Source organism: Crocuta crocuta, unplaced genomic scaffold, assembly GCF_008692635.1.
Source record: "Crocuta crocuta isolate KB4526 unplaced genomic scaffold, BGI_CrCroc_1.0 scaffold7, whole genome shotgun sequence".
Lineage (NCBI taxonomy): Eukaryota > Metazoa > Chordata > Mammalia > Carnivora > Hyaenidae > Crocuta > Crocuta crocuta.
Window position 1 is genome coordinate 4,167,392 of NW_027531904.1, and position 21,691 is coordinate 4,189,082.

A 21,691-nucleotide genomic window follows, 5' to 3' on the forward strand; every position below is an offset into this window, starting at 1 on the left:
TTTAAAAAAAATCATATAAAATCATTCTATGTTTTATGATTATAATTGCATGAAGTATAATCATCCAGATCAGGAATCTACAGTAATATGCAAAACAGAAAACAATTGCTATGTTAAATGAGGACATTGAGAATTTCTTTTTTTTAGAAATCTTTAGTATTGTTGTCACCTCATTTTCTGTTTGTTTGAATTTGAGTTTACTGATATTTTTTATTATAAAATATGTTAATATTTGGGTATCAGGATAATGCTGGCTTCATAAAATGCAGTTTGGATGTGTTTCATCCTCTTCGATATTTTGGAAGAGTTTGAGAGGGATAGGTATTCAATCTTCATTGAATATTTGAATATTCACCAGTAAAACCATCTGATCCTCAGCTTTTGGTTTGCAGGGGGCTTGTTTTTTTGTGTGTGTTTTTTTTTTTGTTTGTTTTTCTTAACTGATTCAATCTCCTAATTAGATATCAGTCCATTCAGATTTCTATTTCTTCATGATTCAGTCTTGGAAGATTGTGTGTTTCTAGAAATTTATCCATTCCTTCTAGGTTGTTCACTTTTGTTGGTATATAATTGTTTATAGTAGTTGTTTTTAATGATTCCTTGTAGTTCCGTGGTATCAATCGTAGCTTCCCTTTTATTTGTAATTTTATTTATTTGAGCCCTCTCTCTTTTTCTCTTGGTTAGTCTAGCTAGAAGTTTGTCAATTTTGTTTTTATTTTCAAAAACTCAGCTTTTACTTTCACTGACCTTTTCTATTGCCTTTCTATTTCCTATTTTATTTCTACTCTGATTTTTATTTGTTTGTTTCCTTTAACTTACTGTGCTTGTTCTTCTTTTTCTACCTCCTTTGGGTGTATAGATTATTTAGGGGTGTTGTTTGTTCCTTTGTTTTTTATTTTTGCTCTCTTGCTTCGTAACATAGACCTGTGCTGCTATAATCTTCTCTCTTAGAACAACTTTTGCTTCATCCCATAGATTTTGGTGTGTGTTGCTTGTATTTTCATTTGTCTATATGTTTTTTTTTTTTTTAAATTTCTACTTTACCTTCTTTGAGGAACCATTGGTCCTTCAATAGTATGTTGTTTAACTTGCACTTTTTATTTTTTTATTTTTTCCAAACTTCTTGTAATTGATTTCTAGTTTCAAACTATTGTTGTCAGAAAATACTTGATATACTCTTTCTTGAATTTATTGAGACTTATTTTGGAGAATGTTCCATATGTTCTTAAGAATGCACATTTTGTTGCTTTTGTATATATCCATTAAGTCCATCTGTCTAATGTGTTGTTTAAGACCAATATTGTCTTATTAATTTTCTGTTTGGGTTATCTATCTATTGAAGTAAGTGGGGTGTTAAAGACCCCTATTACTACTGTATTGCTGTCAGTTTCTACCTTTAGGTCTGCCAATATTTGATTTATATACCTTGGTGTTTTTATGTTAGGTGCATAGGTATTTATAAATGTTATGTCTTGCTGGATGGGCCCCTTTATCATTATTTAATACCCTTCTTTGTTGTTACACTCTTTGCTTTAAAGTCTATTTTGTCTGATATGCGTATGACTACAGCAGCTTTCTTTCCCCCTATTTGTATGGAATATCTCTCTCCATCTCTTCACTTTGAGTTAGTGTGTGTTCTCACATCAGAAATTAGTCTCTCATAGGCAGCCTATAGATGAGTCTTGTTTGATCCATTCAGCTACTTTATGTCTTTTGATTTAGTCCATCTACATTTAAATTAATTATTGATAGGTATGTACCTATTGCCATTCTGTTCTTTGTTTTCTGGGTGCTTTTGTAGTTTCTCTCTGTTCTTTTATTCTTCTCTGTCTGTCTTCCCTTATGGTTTTATGACGTTCTTTAGTGTTACATTTAGATTCCTTTCTTATTTTATTTTGTATTTTTACTATAGACTTTGCTTTGTGGTTGCCATGAGTTTTGTATGTAATGTCCTATGTATGTAACGGTTTTGATAGGGATTTAACGATGAACACATTCCAGAACTACATTTTTACTCCTACTTGTTTTATGTTTTTGATGTCACACTTTACATCTTTCACTTTATTCTTACTAATTATTGTTTTCATTATTTTTACTACTAAAATCTTTTATCATTCATACTTACTTTATAAGCAATTGATCCACTATCTTTGCTATCTCTTTACTTTTTTTAGTGAGATTTTTACTTTCATATATTTTCTTGTTATTAATTAGTACCATTTCTTTTCAAAGGTCTTTTAAGGTAACTTCACTTTTTAAAATTCTTTTTTTTTTCTTTCTGCTGCTCCGTCTGGGTGAATTGCGTTATTTTGTCTCCCAGTTCTCTGATCTGCTTTTCTGCTTCATCCTGTCTGGTGTTGAACCCCTCTAGTGTATTTTTCAGTTCAATTCTTCTATTCTGATTCTGTTATTCAGCTCTGTAACTTTCTGTTTGATACTTTTTAAATATTTTCTTTCTCTTTGTTGTGGCTCTCACTGTGCTCATTCATTTTTTCCTCCTTAGTTTGGTAAGCATTTTATGACCATTAGCTTAAACATTTTATCAGGTAGATTTTCATTAAGGATTTTTTTTCACAGGTTTTGTTATGTCGGTCATTTTGCCTGACTTTCTGTTCCTATGTCGTAGGCAAATCAGCCACTTCTCCCAGCTTTGAACAGGTGGCCTTATGTAGATGTCCTGTAAGTTTCAGAAGTGCTATTTCCTGTAGCCACCTATGGCAAGTGCTTAAGGGGCATCGCTGTGTGAGTTGCCTGTGCCCACCTGCTAAGGTGGGCCTGCAGCTATGGGGTGGGGTTTGGCAAGGCTTTCACCTGGTACAGTTGTGCATGTAGCTGCTATGTAAGGGTAGGCAGGGCCCTCAGCAGGGCATGTCCTCCACTGCAAAAAAGCTAAAAGAAGAGTTTCCCACCAGTGTCCACCAGCGCTGGCACCAAATTAGAATGAGATTTCAAAAATGGTGCCTGCCACTCTCTCCATTCCTGCAGAAAGTCCCAACAAGTTCCTGCCTCTTCAGCAGACCCTTTAAGATTCATAGTGGGTCATCTCCACATATGGTCTAGGCACTTTTCCAACTGGTGCATTTGAGTTGGATACCAGGGTGAGTAAATCTGTGCAGAAGCCCTTGAAGAGTGATTTCTCCATTCCCTATGGTTCTATGATTTTCCTGGATGTAATCCCCACTGACTTTCAAAGCCAGACATTTTGGGGGCTCATCTCTTCTGATCAGAATCTACAGGCTGGCATGCCTTATGTGGAGGACAGAACCCTCATTTCTCAGGGAACAGCTTCATAGTTTGAGATCCCTTCCAAGAGTGGATAAGTGCCACTTGGTGGATTTGTGTTTTATGGTTTTTGGGTTTTGGTGAGCCCATCTCTGTCTCTCTTGTCTATTTCAATGTTGAATTTTTATCTTTTGTTGTGAAGATTATGTTTATCCAGTATTCAGGTCTTTTTCAGATAAAATTATTCGATAGGTAGTTGGAAATTTCTTGTGTCTGTGGGAGGAGGTAAGTTGAAGATCTTCTTATGCTACCATCTTGAACCCCTCCAGGTTCTTTGTTATTGGAATCACACTCACAATAATCTCTCTGCTTTCTGCAAACAGTTCTTCTGGAACATGATGCTACCTGAGTTATTTGATTAGGTTCCCCTGTATTATTTCAAAGCAAATCTTTACAAGTTATATTTGACGAGATATGAGCTGGGAAGAACTTTAGAACAGAGAATTCATTCAATTCTCAAGAGCCACTGTTGACTTTCCTGCCTACATCTCTGTTTATTCCTCTTACAATGTGTGTTTGTTCAACAAAAAATGTACACAATCACTCTGACACATCCACATAGGTGACACATGGTCTGACTACTTCTCACCATTCAAGCTATGATTTAAAAAAAAACTCTGAATGAATAAATGTAGTCTTTCTCACTGTTCTTCCAATATGAGGCTTAAAGAGATCTTGTTTATATTTCCAGCTAAAGATCACTGAACAGAAACAGCCAAGGTGGGTTCATCTAATGTCAATCTTTCCATCACATTACAGATGAAAAACAGTGAAGGTGGGAAGATCAGACAGATTGAAGCAGAATGACTCTGCTCTCAGGGCAAAGAAAAGGATCAGGATGTCATCCTCTGCAAAACCATACAACAAGGATAGGCAGAATAATAGAAACATAAGCAATGAGAAAGAAAGAAAAAGGAAAAGACTTGGGACATTGTATAAGTTAACTATTGATTTCTAACAAAACATTTCAAAACCTAGTGACTTAATATAATAGTTTAGTATTTTTCACTAGACCATGGGCTCTTGGGGCCATTCACCAAATCAGGCTCAATAGGCTCATGCATGCATGTGTGGTCAACTGTAGGTCAATGGTGTCTTGATTGATCTTGGGTGGACTTCGTTACAGATAGAGGGCTTTAGCTGGAACGGGTGGGCTGATGTGATTGTGCTCCATGGGTCTCATCCTCTAACACAGGCTAACCCAGACAAAATCTTATGACAGAGGAGGAGGAACATTAAGGAGAGCAGAGGCATGAAAGGCTCCAAGAAGTCACATCATCACTTCCATTACATTCTACTGAGCCAAGTAAGTCACAGGAAATCCCAGACTTAAGGGAAGAGATGCAAAGTCAGATTTTAAGGGGCACAAATTCAGAGATAGAGTTGGGGTCAGTTTTGCAATCAATCTACCATACAGGTGTTTAGGAAAGAAGTCACAGTATTTGGCTAAATGCTATAACTACAGATGAAAGGCAATGGTTGGGGGAAAACATGCTTATAATTAAGAGCATAATTAGGCTTAATGCATTTTCACCTGGTTGCCAATAGAAGAATCTGAGCACAAAAGTGATAGGATGGAGAACATTAACCTGGAAACATTGTGTAGAATTAATTGAAGTAGGAAGGTACAATGGGTAGAGAGCCCAGTTAGGAAGCTATTGGAGGGGAGGAGTGAGGATTAATGTGGACCAGAGCCTTGAGAACAGAGATGGAATTAAAGAGAGGCAGGCAGGCTTGAGAGACCTGACAGATATAAAATTAAAGGACTTAGTATCTAGAATTTATGGAAGAGGAGAAAGCTAAGCTTCTTTGGGGGAGGGGCATCTAGGTTTAATGATGATGAGATATTTATACAGTTAATGTACACAGAACATCTCAGGAAATGATTCAGAAGGTAGGAGATCAGTTCATTGAATGGGAGTTGTGTTTACTACTCGGGATAAGCAAAGTATGCTGTTATGTAAAAAGTAACCTCAAAGACTCAGTAGCTTATCATAACAAAAACCCATGTCTCCCTCATGCATCATGACCCTTGTGAGTCATGGAGGCTCTATTCCACCTAGACTTTCCACAGCCATGTGGGTAGGGGCTCTGCCATTACAGTGCTATCTTTAGGGTAATTAACTTGTCCCAATTTTCTTGGGACTTTCTACTTTACCTCTAAAAGTTCCATATCACAGCAAACCACGGAGTCCCAGCAAAGCAGGATAGTTGGTCACCCAACATCTGGTTCAAATAGTGCTTACAGACAGCTATAGTCTCTTGCTTGTTCTTTTTTGATTTTTCCAAAATTGCACCATTTCTTCTTACTTGTCATTGGCCAGAAATTGTCAAGAGGTCCTACTAACTCCAAGGAGGCTGAAAAAGATGAGCGAGCAGAAGGAACAATTGCCCAGCACCAGTGCCCTTGCTTTGAGATCTCTCAGGAGGTATTATCCAGCTGAGTATATAAAAACTGACAGCTCTTAAAAACAATGTAATGTAAATGTAATGTAAAACTTCAATGCAGTCAAATCATGAGGCCATGAGCTCATAGCCCTAGGACAAATTCTATCTAGACCTTAGAGTCATTTGCAAACTGACTGCAAGTTTTAATGTACATTCTCATGTGTGAACATAAATAGTGCAATTTCTTCTATGCTGGTGTCATTCTCTAGGTTTTTCCACTAGCCTATGGGCAACACTTCTAAGCTCTTGTTTTCTTTAGAAGAGGAAAACTTCTAAAAACACTACAAGAAAAACACTTCCTGGACCAAGCTGCACTGTGAGTGAATTGAGAGCTGGATTGCCTCATCAACTCCCTTTCCATGAGTGCCAGGTAGGGAAGAATTTGCCCAAAGGCACACAGAGTCCATGCCTCTTCCAAATAGTTTTGATTATGGGTTTGAGGGAGAGTTTAGGAGGAAGGATCTAACATGAGCCATTTCACTTCTCCTGAAAACCCCATCTCCTGCTGTCTGAGATAGGCAAGAATGTGGGCAAAATTCTGAAATATTCCTCTTTTAAGTACTTGAAATATCAGAATCCTCAGTGGATTGGTGTTCTTGAACCTTTCTCACTTGAGGCTTCACTATGTCTACGGCAATATACGATACCGCAGGGACTTGGTACCAGCCAAACATGAGCTACGTAAACTAAAACTTGGCTCCATTTCTTTTTCTAAAGAAATAAACTTGGATTTGTGTAAGCCAGCAGATTAATTCAACAATCAGAAGATTTTCATATAATTAATCACAACTTACCCTAAATGGTCTCCCTTTATATCTGTGCATATGTCTACAAACACTGTTAGCGTTGTGGATATGTTAGAGTACACAGCTTACCCTCTCCATTTCTCTGTGTCTGAAAAGAGGAGACATGATGTGCCAGAAGCACATTCCCAGCTATAGAGGGCAGAGGACTTTGCAGAATCAAGCTGTGTGGGATAACATGGCATTAGAAGAGAAAGGGGCTCAAAAGGATTAAGCAACTTGCCTAGGATGCAGAGCTAGTAAGTGACAGTGCTATGGGTTAGATCGGGTCTTCTGATTGCTAAGACTGTGTTCTCCCAGCTGTGTCAAACTGTACCCCATTAAGGAGTGTAACTGATATATATTCAGCCTCCATGTCCAATCTGCTGACTTCATATTCTCGTATAGTCTATTAGGCAATAGAACTTCTTTATATAGTCTTATACTATAAGCATCTTCAAGATGAGGGGGCAAGACTGTAGAGTCAACAGAGCAGATATGCCCAGGAAGACTTGTGGGGATATGTTGTAAGAAGGCAATGCAGGCTCTGGGCATAGCTGAACAAAATAAGAATATTCCAAGTACAGCAGATAGAAAGTCAAGGAACCAGGAGAGATCATGGCAAGGGGCCCATTAGACTGGATATTATGATTGATTTGGAGATATAGTGATATTTGAGGTGCAAGGATTGGGTAGCACATTCTTCCTCATAAACTATTTTGGCAAAATTGTATATGTATACACGTATGTATGATTTTATCCACACATGTATGTATGTGTGTATGCACACATGTATGTATCTATCATCTATTCACATATGTGCATATAGTAGCACAGACTGAAGTCTGTCATTAATGCCTCAGCTGATGGCAGTTTCAGATTTTCCATGGGGGAAAGGGCTTAAGAACAGCAATCTAGCAGTAAATGAGATGAGGGGTTGTACTCAGAGCCCTGTTTGCATATTAAGCACAAAGTTTTTCTTTTATTCAGAGTGACACCATATGACTTCTGAAGCTGAAACAGAACAATGATGTGGCTTCTGCCTGGTCCCCTTGGTACACTCACCCTTAGAACCCAACCACCACACCATGAAGATAAGACAACATGGACAGTCCACATGAGGTCCCAGCCTAGAGCCAACAACACCTGCCCGTCATGCAAGTGCATGAGTCTTCACAATATTCCAGCCCTGACATTTGGGCCACCCTGACTGCTCTGAGGTGAAATGAAGCTGTCTCTGCTGATCCTTACTCAATTCAGATTTCTGAGGAAAGTAATGCTGTTGTGGTTTTTGTTTGCTAAATTTTAGGGCTATTTGTTATGCAGCATTAGTCAGCTGGAACAGAGAGTAAAATGTGATTCTCTATCAATCAGTAGCAAAGGCCTCTGTAAACAGAAAGCTACAGCTTATTAGGAGATGTTTGAAGAGTATTTTGTATTAAAGAAGGCTTCCCCCCAATCTTCTATATTTTATGTTTAATGAGCAGATACATTGATGAAATTAAGAAGAAAGAAATGTTCACTTGCTGACTAATTACACATACTATTTTTGTTGAACACTTTGTACACATTATCTTATGTAATTTTCACAGCAGATTTACAAGGTATTATTACCCCTCAAAGACTCCTTCCTGAATATACACCACTCTCCTGAGTACTTCAAAACCTCACTTACTTCAAGCAGCCCTGGTTAAAATGATGGTGTGTATTTTGTTGTTATGTATGTACATAAATTTACATATATACATGTATGCATATGTGTGTGTATATATACACATATATATCAGTGTATAAGCCAGATTGCACCTGACATATATACATATGTTGACTGCTTTATGTGAATTATTTTATTTACTTATATCTAGAATTTTATGTGAATTATTTATTTCTCAAGCCAACTGTATTTGAATTATTATTTAATTCTCAAACCAATTATATGAAGCTTGTATTAACATTATTATCCTACTGATAATAAAACAGTTTCAGAGGGGTCAAGCCACTTTCCCAAGGACTTCATAGCCAACAAATGACAACCCTGGGTTGAATTGAACTACCTTTCCCCGATATAAACAGTAGATGTGTATCTAAAACACAAGCAAATCAAAATGAAATATCATTTTTATACACACAACAATGAATCTTTCATGGCAATTCCTTAAAGCTCTCCAATGACTCTTTTTTATTTATTACTTGATCAATTATGCCCTCTTGGTGTCTATCCTCTTTCACTGCTCAGATGCAAGGACATAGCTCATGCTCTTGCTTGACCTTGGCCATGTCTTCTACTGGTTTTCTCTGACCTTCATCCTTGCGTCTCTTCTTTCTTTCTATCACTGGCTCTTTTGCCCTCTCCCCCCACCCCCTCAGCAGTAAGTCTTTGAAGAATCCAGTCTTCTTTCTGCTTTTTGTTCCTTTAAGTCTCACTCTGGAGAGCCCATCTATTCTCATAGCTTTAAACATCACTTCTATGATAATGATTCCCAAATTTACATTTCCAGCACCATCTTCAATCAAAGCAAATCCTCATTAATCACCAAGCTTCTGTTTCCTGCCTTCAATTGCCTACTGGACACATTCAGCAGGAATATCTTACTGTCACTTCACCCTTAACATAGAGCACATCATTTACCCATGAAAATTAAATCTTCTGATCTCCCTTTCATGGTCAATGGCACCATTCCTCCACTCCTTGGGTGGCTCCCACCAGCTGGTTCCACCTAGATTCTAGATACTTCCTTTATTAACTTAATTTATGCATAAATTGTACAAATAAAGGGAAAATATATAATGCATTGCTTCAGCTAGGTTCACAGGATATGGATGGTTCAGCTTCTCCTCTTCTGACGATGATGATGATAATGATAATGGCTAATATTTGTTGACCACTCTCTAGGAACTAGGTACTATTCTTAGTACTTCACACATGTTGAATAACTTAATCTTCACAATTTTACAAGTTAGATACCTCTACCTGATACAGACTGAGCATCAACTGTGAGATCACAGCTGAATTATTTGATTTCATCACTTCTGTTTTCACATTTCAACACCCTGTTCAGCATTCTAAGGACTGGGGCACACAACAATATCTCTAGTCTATCAACCAGTTTATCTCTTTTTCTTCTATGCCTTCAATTTCTTCTCCTTCCAGTCATTACCAGTGTAGTTCCCCTGACCTCCAGCCTCATTTCTCTTCCAAACCTTGTCAGTCAGGTCATTTGGTCCCTCTCCTTCTTAGCTGCACTATCCTGTTGCCATCCTTTATCCTTTCAACTGGTAACACAGTCCAACTGGTTGGACCTCCTGCCATAATCTGACATGATTATTTCTTGGTTATAGTCCATCCAGTATGCTATTTATCATATAGATATTCCCTATGCAGCCTGTTCACCCAGATAGCCCACTTCTGCTAGGACATAGTAAATGTCCATGTGCTCATGAGCAAGCCCATAAATCCACCCTCAAACTTTAATACTATCGGTTTTGAAAGTGTTTTTCCATCTAATTTTTTTAAATTGAAGGCATTGACGCCATGTGGTAACATTTCAAATGTGTGTGTGTGTGCGCGCACACACACACACATACACACACACACACTATTTTTAATAGTTCAATTACTGGTTAAGGGCTCAACTCTTGATTTTGATTCAGGTCATCATCTCAGTTTGTGAGGCTGAGCCCTGTGTTAGGCTTTGCATTGACAATGAGGAAACTGGTTGGGATTCTCCCTCTCTCTTTCTCTCTCTCTGACCCTTCCCCCTTTCAAAATACATAAGTAAACATTTTTTTAAAGTTCATGTAAAAACGGATAAAATCAGAAAAATGTCTGTAATTTAATTAATAGTTTATTATATCAATGTCAATTTCTTGGTTTTGATATTGTAGTGTGTCTGTGCAAGGTGTTATTACTCAAAGGAGCTAGGTGAAGGGTCTATGGGAACTCACTGTCCTATTTTAGCAACATATTGGCTTATTTATTTCAAAATAAAAAGATATAAATATCTAAGGTATTTTTACATAAGGTTACATCCCAAGCTATTATCATTGGGATGAGCTGCAAGGAAATGCAAGGAAAGGAAGAGAAAGCCTTTTCCTTTTTGTTCTACATAGTTTTGTTTTGTTTGAAAATTTTACTAAATAAGTATATTCTTGTATACCTTGTATGAAAATAAAATGTACGAATTCAAAAGAAATCTAATGTATTTTTTTTAGTATAAATGTATTCTTTGAATGTCAAATTCCTAATTGTCAACCTTACTACAGTCCCATATTATTTTGTATTATGGATAAATATGATCCTTTTACTCTACTCTAGTAGAGGTGGTCACCTTAAAATTCCAAATGCACATCTTGTTCACTCTTGTCTTTCTTTGCTCACTCCTTTTGCAATCTCCTAGATTTGGCTATGCTATCTGAGCAGATGACTTCCAAGTATGTCTCTTCCTGGCTCCCTTGTTTCCCATAGCTCTACTCCTAAATTTCAACTGCATTTGGGTCTTTGGATGTAGATTTATAGCTGGTATCTCCAAGTTGGTTTGTTAAATAATTAAGCTCTTCTCCCCCCCCCCCACCTTTTTTTAGGTTTATTTATTTTGAGATATAGAGAACATGAGCAGGGCAAGGGCAGAGGGAAAGAGAGAATCATAAGCAAGCTCCATGCTCAGCAGGGGGGAGCCCAAAGGTTGGGGGGTCAACTCAATTCCACCACCCTGGAATCCTTACCTGAACTAAAATCAAAAGTTGGATGCTTAACTGACTGAGCCACCCAGATGCCCTAGAATCATTTTTTATACTTCCCCTTTTTCTTCAAAATTGTTGTCATCTGTATCCCTTTATGCGTATTTGGGTTTCTCTTCTCTTCATCATGGGATTTAATGTCATATAACATCTGGCCTTGGACAGCATTAACCTGCTATCAAAGCCAGACAAGGACACTACAAGAAAAGAAAATTACAGGACAATATCCCTGATGAACATAGACAAAATATCCTCAACAAAATACCAGCAAACTGAATTCAGCAATATATTCAAAGGATCATACATTATGATCGAGTGGGATTTATTCCAGGGATGTAAGGATGGTGCAACACCCACAAATCAACAAATGTGAAATACCACAATAATATAATGAAGGATAAAAATCATACTATCATCTTAATTAATCCAGAAAAAGCATTTGGCACAATTTTACACCCTTTCATGATTAAATACTCTCAACAAACTGGGTATAGAGAGAATGCTCCTCAAGATAATAAAGACTATATATTGCAAATTCACAGGTAAGGACGTACTTATCAGTGAAAAGCTGAAAGCTTCTCCTATAAGATCAAGAACAGGACAAGTATGCCTACTCTCACCACTTTTACTCAGCATAGTAGTAGAAGAGCAATTCTGGGGGGGTGGGGAGCGGTAAATAAAAAGCATCCAAATCAGAAAGGAAGAAGTAAATTTGTCTCCATTTGCGGACAACATAATATATTATATAGAAAACCTTTAAAAGTCCACCAAAAAGCTGCTAGAACTAATAAACAAATTCCATAAAGTTGCAAGATACAACAATTAATAGAATTTTTATACATCAATAATGAGTTGTCAGAAAGATAAACTAAAACTATCTCATTTACAGTTGCACCAAAAAAACATAAAATTTAGAAATAAATTTTATCAAGGAGGTAAAAGATTTATACAAAGAATATTATGTTAAATTGCTGAAAGAAATTTAAGAGGACACAAATAATGGAAAGGTAGTCCGTGTTCATGGACTGGAAGAATTAATAATATGGTTAAAATGTCTACACTACTCAAAGTGATCTACAGATTCAATGGAATCCCTATCAAAATTCTAATGTCATTTCTCAGGGAAATAGAAAAATAATCCTAAATTTTTTTTATGAAACCACAAACAATCCCAAACAGCCAAAGCAATACGAGAAAGAAGAACAAAGTCAGAGGCTTCACACTTCTTGATTTCAAACTATATTACAAAATCTATAGTATATATGGTCAACTAATCTTTGACAAAGCAAGAAAGAATACCCAATGGAAAAAAGATAGTCTCTTCAACAAATATTGTTGGAAAAACTGGTTGGTGATGCAGAAGAAATGAAACCAGATCACTTTCTTACACCATACACACAAAAAAATTCAAAATGGATGAAAGACCTAAATGTGAGACATGAAACTATTAAAATACTAGAGGAGAACAAAGGCGGCAACCTCTATGACCTCAGTCACAGAAACTTCTTACTGGACACGTCCCCCAAAGCAAGGGAAATGAAAGCAAGCATGAACTATTGGGACTTCTTTTTTCAAGATAAAAGGAATCTGCACAACAAAGGAAACAATCAACAAACCAAAAGGCAGCCTATGGAATGAGAGAAGACGTTTGCAAATGACATATCTGATAAGGGGTTAGTAACCAAAATCTATAAAGAACTTATCAAACCCAACACCCAAAAAACAACAACACAGTTAAGAAATGGGCAGAAGACATGAATATATGCTTTACCAGAGAAGACATCCAGATGGCTAACAGACACATGAAAAGATGCTCAACATCATTCATCATTAGGGTAATAGAAATTAAAACCACAATGAGATACCACCTGTCAGAATGGCTATAATTAATAATACAAGAAACAACAGGTATTGGTAAGGATGTGGAGAAAGAGGAACACTCTTACACTATTGCTGGGAATGCAAACTGGTGTAGCCATGCTGAAGAACAGTATGCAGGTTCCTCAAAAAACTAAAAATAGAACAACCCTAAGATCCAGTAATTTCACTGTAGATATTTATCCAAAGGATAGAAAAATACAAACTCAAACCCCAATGTTTATAGCAGCATTATTAACAATAGCCAAACTACAAACAGAGCCCAAATGTCCAACGACCATTGAATAGATAAAGATGTGGTGTGTGTATATATATGTGTGTATATATATATAATATACATATATAATATATGTATATATAATGTATATATACATAATGTATATTCATATGTATATATTATACATATACATACATTATGTATATATGTATATAATAGGCATATATACTGTATATATAATGTATACACTGTATATATACATTATATAATGTATATATAATATACACTGTATATATACAGTATATAATGTATATATAATGTATATACTGTATATATACAGTATATAATGTGTATATATTATATATGCATTATATATGTATATACATTATATATGTATGTATATACATACATTATATACTGTATATAATGTATATATATTGTATATACATTATATACTGTATATATACAGTATATATTGTATATACAATATATACTGTATATATATTATATATATATAATGAAGTATTACTCAGCTATCAAAAAGAGTGAAATCTTGCCATCTGCAATGATGTGCATGGAGCTAGAATGTATTGTGGTAAGCAAAATAAGTCAATCAGAGAAAGACAAATATTATTTCACTCATTTGTGGAATTTAAGAAATGAAACAGATGAACATATGGGAACCAGGGGGAAAACCACAAAAGACTTGATGATAGAGAACAAACTGAGGATTGATGGAGGGCAATGGGTGGGAGATGAGTTAGATGAGGGATGGGTATCAAGGAGGGCACTTGTGATGAGTACTGGGTGTTACATATAAGTGATGAATCACTGAATTCTACTCCTAAAACCAATGCTTTCACTGTATGTTAACTAACTAAAATTGAAATTAAAAAACAAATATGATATTGGGATGAAAACAGACACATAAGTCAATGGGTCAAAAGAGAGCCCAGAAATAAATCCACACATGTATGGTAAATTAAATTAGGACAAAGAGGCCAAGAATAAACAATGTAAAAAGGATAGTCTTTTCCATAAATGATGCTGGGACAACTGGATAACCACATGCAAAATACTGAAACATCATTCACATAATTCAACTCAAAATGAACTAAAGATTTGAACATAAGACCTGAAAACTTAGAAGTCATAGAAGAAAACAGGAGGGAAGCCACTTGACATTAGCTTGGGCAATGATTTTTTGGACATGACACTAAAAGCAAAAGCAACAAAAGCAAAAATAAACAAGTGGGACTCCATCAAACTAAAAGTCTTCCGTACAGCAAAGTAAGTCATCAACAAAATGAAAAGGTTACCAATAGAATGGGAAAAAATATTTTCTAACTGCGTATCCAATAGGAGGCTAACATCCAAGATATACAAGGAACTCATGTAATTCAACAGCAATAAAAATAAAGAAATAACCCAATTAAAACTTGGCAAAGGACTTAAATAACAATTTTTCCAAAGAAGATATACTAATGGCCAAAAAAGTGTTGGTAAATGTACTCAGCATTTCTTTTTTAAAAAAATTTTTTTACATTTCATTTACTTTTGAGAGATGGAGAGAGACAGAGTATGAGTGGGGGAGGGGTAGAGAGAGAGGGAGAAACAGAATCTGAAGCAGGCTCCAGGCTCTGAGCTGTCAGCACAGAGCCTGACACAGAGCTCGAACCCACAGACTGTGAGATCATGACCTGAGCTGAAATCAGATGCTTCACCGACTGAGCCACCCAGGCGCCCCTCAGCATTTCTAATAATTAGGGGAGTGCAAATCCAAGCCACAATGAGATGTTCCCTTACACCTATTAGGATATCTGTTATCAAAAAGACAACAGAGGAGTGCCTTCCTGGGTCAGAGGAGCATGGGACTCGATTTCTGGGGTCTGAGTTTGAGCCCCACATTAGATGTAGTGAATACTTAAATAAATGTTAGAAACTTAAAAATAAAAAGACAAATATAACAAATGCTGATTAGGATATGGAGAAATCCTCCCTCTGAAACTGAGTCCTTGTGCATTTTGATGGGAATGTAAGCTGGGACAGCAGCTATGGAAAGCACTATGGATGTTCCTCAAGAAATTAAAAATAGAACTACCATATGATCCAGCAATCCCACTTGGGTATAAAACCAAAGGAAATGAAATCATGTCAAAGAGATATATAGTACCACCATGTTAAATATCAGCATGGTATATAATAGCCAAGTCACGGAAACAACCTAAGTGTCCATCAATGGATTAATAGGTAAAGAAAATGTGGTGCATATACAATGGAATATTGTTCAACCTTAAAAAATAAGGAGGACATTTAGCATTTGGGAAAACATGGATGGAACTCATGGAAAACATGGATGAATCTGGAGGGCATTATGCCAAGTGAAATAAGCAAGAAAAAGGCAAATACCGCATGGAATCACTTATACATGAGGAAAACAAAGAGTCAAACTCATAGAAACAGAGTAGAACAGAGGCGGAGAGTTGGGAGAAATAGGCAAGATTAGTAAGGATACAGACTTTCAGTTATGAGATGAATAAGTTCTGAAGATCTAATATATAACATGGAGACGATAGCTGATAACATTGTATTGCGTAATTAAAAGTATAATTTTAGTGTAATAATTATTATATAGGGTTTTAGCATAATTGCTAAGGGAATAGAATTTAAAAGCAATAATAATAAAGTGAGGTGACAGATGCATTAATTAACTCCATGGGGGAATCCTTTTATGATGTAAATTTCTATCACATCATTATTTTGTACATTTTAAATATATCACAATTTTATTTGTCAATTATACCTTAACAACACTGGAAAATAAAAAATAAAATAAAATCTGACTTCAGCATATTCTCCTGTGTCCCTCATTACTCAACACCATGTTCCCTACAGTTTAATGAAAATAAAATCCTCACCATATTTCTAACACATCTCTTTTCACCCTTTGCCCCACACAGGTAGATAACAGTGTTTCAGAGGGAAGTCATCATATTTTTTTATCTTTATATCAGTTACATGATATTATGCCATGCTCAATAGGCACTCAAGAAATATTTGTTGAATTGAATGGATTTTCCTAATCAGATTGTGGTGCTCTGAAAATAGACTCTTCTGCACTGGAAAAATGTGAACACGTAGTAGGAGCTTAATAAATATTCATTGATTGATTAGAATTGGCTAGCCTGGTTTCATTACTCAGGAAAAATGAAATATGGAAAATAAACTGCCATCTCAGGCTGGCTTCTTCTCCCAGAAATGAGTGGAGATAAATGATCCCATTGAGTTATATAAGATGAGTATCTGGCCTGGCATCCGTAGAGAAGAGTAAATTAGATTTTTAAAATAGTTTCAGGGTTAAAAATGTAAGATGTTATTAGTAACACAAGTAAGGAATCATTATTAATGTAGTCTACGACCTTTATCTTGATGTACTAGAATAAGAGATTTATACATCACAATGGGATGAATTGTTCATTTTCATCAAGGATTTGGAAACAAAGGGGCAGAAGCTCAAATTGGGAACATTCAGGTTTGTCTAAAGACCGACGGGAAGGACGCACTGCAGTTTCCCAGGGCAGGGCCTTTAGGAATTGAATCAGCCCAGAGGGAGAAGGGATTTGGGAACAAGAAAGCTACTTTTAACACATAAATATGTAAGTAATAACTGCAATAATTCAAAAGGAAATAAAGGAAATCCAAAAACCGCATGTCAGTTTAATGAGATTTCTGGAAACAAAAATGATATTCTTTTAAAGTTTGCTTCAATACGACAGAGCCTCTTTAACACATTCTTCATTGGATTTAATAGAGGTTAAAAAGATTTAACCAATCTTAACCCAGATTTATTAAATATTATGCAGATTTTGTAAACTCACTAGAGATTCAATACTAGTTATTGTAGAATCAGTAAATCTTCCTTCATGCTTGTTAGCACTTTCTATAATTTAACAAGGAGCTGAGTGTAACCAACACTAAGATTTAATATTTAGAGTTTTATTGAAAAAAACAAATGATTCAAAGATTTATTCAATATGTTTAAGACCTAACAAATATTGTCTCAACTCAGGAAAATAAATATGGAATGAAAATAGTTCTAATTGCTTGCTCTGAGGCAAATGTTCAATTTACCATATTTTATGTATTTAATAAATAGATTATTAAATCAAGTGCAATGCTCGTTAAAGATGGTATCAATTTAAGGAATTCATCTCAGCTATGATTTATTCAATCTAATGCCCCATTGATTAAATGTTCTTCAGATCTTAAAAGTCTACTTCAGGTTTAATAGGTACCAGGTCAATTTAGAAAAGCATTCAGCACACGTGAAAGCCAATGAGTGAGGAAGTGATTTATACACTCCATGCTGTATGGGTACCATAAGTGGTTGTGATGTTGGAAAATTGTGTATTTAAAAAGCTACTTAAAAGCATTTCAGAGGGTAAATACTGCAATTCTGTAAGCTTCTCAAGTGCCTCTAAGTGGGACAGATGCAGAGCAAATAACATAACCTGAGGAGGGGGTGGTAGGTAGTTCTTGGGAGTTGACCTAGGGATATGGCTTTCTGGCCTGTCTGCCTAATAGCTAACGTGCCTTCCCTGAAAGTCGTGTGAAATGGGGCCCAAGGGTTCTAGAGATGTGTTTCACTCTTTGTGTGATGTCCCCAGGATGCCCATTTAGATTATAGCTTTGTGGTTTAGAATAATTTTGCCTTGGTTAAATTCCATTAATGGTGTGATATCATTATTCTAAGACTTGATTTATATTTGTTTTCAATATTTTTGGTGTGATCTGACAGATACAGAATTGATCAAGCAGACTCCATTTTGAAACAATATCTTGGATACTGTGTCCAAATTGTGACTGTTTATGAACAGAAGACAGCATAGCATTTTCTCCCTAACTCTTAAGTATCTCTGGGTATTAAAGTAGATAATTAGCAGAGCTCTTATATAAGCCTTTCATTCTCCTTTTCACGCCAAAAGAATATGTTATCATTTACTTAGTAGCTACTACATACTGGACATTATTTCTTTTATTTGTTATAAGTATCCTAAAATAGTTCTAAATATCTTTAAGTTACAGATTAATAAACTGAGATTTAGCAGTTAAATAACTTGCTCCAATTTAAATTGCTAGTTGGTGACAGAAATGAGATTAGGAATCAAAATTATCTCACTGCAAACCTATGATGTTCCATTGCTTCTGTGGAACACCAGGGACAAATTTGATTAAAACCATGCATTGAGGGACTACCTTTTCTCCCTGTCACAGTGCTAAGTACTAAGGATACAGAGATAAAGAGACAAACCTGCCTTCAAGTAAATCACTGTCTTCTTGTGGAGACAGTCAAATAAAGAGAAAATTAATGTGTAGTAAGACTAGAATTTTGAAAGAGAAATTCACAGTGCCCAAGAGGTAGTTAGCTTTACCATATGGGAAAATTCAAGGAAGGTTTCTGAGACTATTAAGCTGGGTTTGGGGTCAAACTAAGAAAAATATGATATTGTGGCATATAAAATTGCACATGCAAAGACATGGTGATCCATAATACATGGATGAAGTCACCCCCATGTCTCTGAAATGCATGAACACTAGGAGTATCATTTCCCAATGCTTAAAAAGAGGTTTCATGTGCCAAGTTCAATAAATAAATTAAGTATGACTATTCTTCCCAGATAATGGTGTTAGAACAAATAAATGTCCAAATAATCTAATTCTTGACCTCAAACTCTCTCCATGCAAAAAAAAAAAAAAAGAAAGAAAGAAAGAAAAAACTTAATTTAAGATGTCACCAAGACCTAAAGGTAAAAGTTAAAACCATAAAACGTCTAGAAGAAAATATAGCAGCATATGATCCCAACTTTGGGTTAGGCAAAATTTTCTCAAACGGAACACAGAAATCACTAATAATAAAATAAAAATAGAATTGATAGGACTCTAACAACATTAAAAATGTGCATTCACAATGTAGCACCATGAAGAAAATAAGTTGGCAAGTAATAGACAAGAAGAAAAAGTTTACGACATATAATATTGGACAAGGAAATTGTACCCAGAATATATAAAGAACTCCTAGAAATCCTAACAATACCAATAAAAACAATAAAATACAGTTTTCAAAATGGACCAAAGACTTAAGACTATGGATAAATCACAAAGAAAACATGTGAATGGACAATAAACTTATGATAAGACACTAAATTAGTCCTCAGAGAAATGCTAATTGAAGGCACAATAAAAAGCCATTTAATATATTGCTGGTATGGTTAACATAAAAAGACTTATAAGTGTGATAGAGGAAATGAAACAAACAAAACTCTTATAAATTGCTTGTAGAAATCACTTGGAAAACTCTTTGGTAATTCTCTTATGAGCTAAGCATGCATATAGGCTATACCTCAACAATTGCAATTTTAGGTATATATTGAAGAGAAATAAAACATTTATCCACACAACACATATGCAACTAAGTTTAAAGCAGCTTTGTTCACAGTAGCCTCAAATTGAAAATAGCCACCAAGAGGTATATGGATAAATGTAATGTGGCATGTCACTAAAATGGAATATTCCTGGGGCGCCTGGGTGGCTTAGTCGGTTAAGCGTCCGACTTTCGCTTAGGTCATGATCTCGCGGTTCGTGGGTTCGAGCCCCACGTCGGGCTCTGTGCTGACTGCCAGCTCAGAGCCTGGAGCCTGTTTCAGTCTGTGACTCCCTCTCTCTCTGACCCTCCCCTGCTCACGCTGTCTCTCTCTCTCTCCTGGAAATAAATAAAACATAAAAAAAAAAAAAATTAAAAAAAATAAAATAAAATGGAATATTCCTCAGCAACAAAATGAAGAAACTACTGATACATACAATACTATGGGCCAATCTCAAAAATATTGCTATTCATATGCAAACTCACAGAGACACTAAAGAATATATACAATCAGGAGGCAATTGCCTCCTTAGAGTTTGGGATGGAGAATGACTGGAAAGGATCATGAGGAAACTTTCTGGGAAGGTGGTAACATTCTGTATTTCTATTTGGGTAGCTGTTACACAGGTATATTCAATAGTCAAAGCTCATTAAATTTTGGAGCCTGTGTGGCTTGGCCAGTTAAGTGTCCAAACCTTGATTTCAGCTCAGGTCATTATCTCACAGCTATGAGATTGAGCTCTGCATCAAGTTCTGCCCTGACAGTGTGGAGCCTGCTTGGGATTCTGTCTCCCTCTCTCTCTCAAATTAAATAACTAAACATTTGTCTTAAAAACTCATAAAATTTAAGATCTTAACAATTCATTTTTGAGACTTGGAGCTCAATTAAAAAGAAAGTGGTCTTCAGAAAGCCCAAGAATGTTCCTTTAAATCTTTCCACTCAGTTGCAGTGAACAGTTGAGAAGAATGAAGAGGAAGACCAATTTTAAATTCTTCATCCAGAAAGAGTAGCCTATTGCTAGGCTTTCTGGTTGGAATGTAAAATACCTTTTATGACTCAGTATTTGAATACACTGGCGACATAAGTCAAGATGTACATTTTGCTCTCTTGAACTAAGGGTTAGAAGTTGGAGATCAAAATCATCTTAGATGAAGAAAGCAGTGGAGAGGCACCTGGGTGGCTCAGTTGGTTTTAAGCATTTGACTCTTGGTTTTGGCTGGGGTCATAATCTCATAGTTTGTGAGTTCAAGCCCCACATCAGGCTCCACGCCGACAGTGCAGAGCCTGATTGGGGTTCTCTCTCTCCTCTCTTTCTGCTCCTACCTTGCTCACTCTCTCTGTCTCTCTCAAAAATAAATAAACTAACTTAAAACAAATTAAAAAAAAAAAAGAAACTAGTGGAGATTTTAGAATGCTTAGACATTTGAGTCCCAAGTCAGCAAGGGTATGTGTGACTTCATGTAAGTCCATGAACTGTTCTGGAACTCAGTTTCCACTGTGTGTGTTTGGGGGGGGGGGGGGATGGGGGAGAGGATATGTATGAGGGCTGTAAATACCTCACCATGGACAAATATTCTGTTCTAGTGATACTATGAGAGATTGAGAGATTGCTATTAAATAGCAAAAGTCCAGAGACACAGAAACTGACTTCTTTTAATTCTAAGATGCTTTCAAGCACTGACTTGCAAACAAACAAACAAAAAACACATAGTTACCATGATCTGAAATTAGTAATCTGGAATTAAATTACCCATGTGAGGGCTGAATGTGTGGGACTGGGATGCCAGAGCTCTTTTAGTGGGGAAAGCAAGAAAAGAAAATTCTTTCTAAAGACCATGAATAATATAAATTTAAAAAAAATTAAAATCAGACTGAATGATTTTGAAATACTCATGTGTACTTGGTATGAACATATTTTTATGAGT